The sequence below is a fragment of the Chinchilla lanigera genome, unplaced genomic scaffold, assembly GCF_000276665.1.
Source record: "Chinchilla lanigera isolate Chin_1 unplaced genomic scaffold, ChiLan1.0 scaffold00050, whole genome shotgun sequence".
NCBI lineage: Eukaryota > Metazoa > Chordata > Mammalia > Rodentia > Chinchillidae > Chinchilla > Chinchilla lanigera.
Window position 1 is genome coordinate 4,171,345 of NW_004955451.1, and position 1,145 is coordinate 4,172,489.

Below are 1,145 nucleotides of genomic sequence, written 5' to 3' on the forward strand. Positions count from 1 at the left end.
CAGGGTCTCACTGAGTTGCTAAGTTACCCAGGTTAGGCTTAAATTTTCAATACTCTTGCCTCAGCACTCCCTAAGTGCTGGGATTACTGATGTATGTTACCATGCCTGGCCCCTTTTTATTTTAACTCTGCAACAGGGTCTTGCTAAATTATGTAGGCTGTCCTTAAACTTGCAATTCTCTTGACTCAGCCTCTAAAGTATCTGGAACTACCAGACAGAATATTTGCATAACCTATAGCTAGAATATTCACTTCTTTATTTGTTTCTGTCTATGTTGCATTTTCCCTGTCAATCATGTACTTCAACAATATCAAGAAAATGAAAGAAATAGTCCCTACTACTACTGCGTCCCTGAAACCTCACATTATTTGGTCCTTCAGCCTTAAAATTTTGCCAATAATTATTCCTGAACAGATCCAATAGAGTCTATAAAATGCATTAAATTCCTATACATTTATAAAAACTAATCATTAAATTTTACCTTTCAAAAAAAAAGCTGGGTATGGTGGCACACGCCTATAATCTCAGCACTCAAGAGGCTAACGCTGGATAATCACCGTGACTCCAAGACCAACCTGAAAACCTAGCAAGACCCTGTCTCAAAACAAAACAAAAAATAAAAATTTTTTAAGAAGATTAGACATAGATCTACAGACAAGAATTCAGAAATAAATTCTATAGTCAACTGATTTTTAATTTTTTTGTCATTTTGAGACAAGGTTTCACTATGGAGTTCAGACTGGCCTTGAACTTACTTTGTAGCCTAACCTGAGCTCCAACTCATGACAATCTTCCTGCCTCAGCCTCCTCAGTGCTGGGATTACAGGTGTGTGCCATCATGGCTGGCCTTCAAGTTTTAAATTAGAGTAAAACATTGATTGCTAATAACTTTTTCTGCAAGTGTACCACATGAAGAGCAAATATTTCTAACAAATTTTAACTTGATAAACAAGTGATATCTTGCAATACAAGTAGTACATGATGCTGAATGTTACATGAGCATATCTGAACCAATGGTTTGTTCTCTCTCTCACTACAGGATTGTGGATGATCGTCTCCCAACAGCAAGAGGTTATGAAGGTCTGATCAACAGAGTAGGAGGAGAAAAAGGCAGAGGAGTCCCTCATTTCAAATGAGATTAGGGA

At 37.3% G+C, this 1,145-nt stretch overlaps 1 protein-coding gene across 6 annotated transcripts in view; it reads right to left on the reverse strand.

The window, feature by feature from the left end:
* The window catches only part of Rad51c (RAD51 paralog C), a 125,032-nt gene that overhangs the window by 118,150 nt on the left and 5,737 nt on the right, over window positions 1–1,145 (reverse strand). The gene's annotated exons all lie outside the window — the stretch shown is intronic.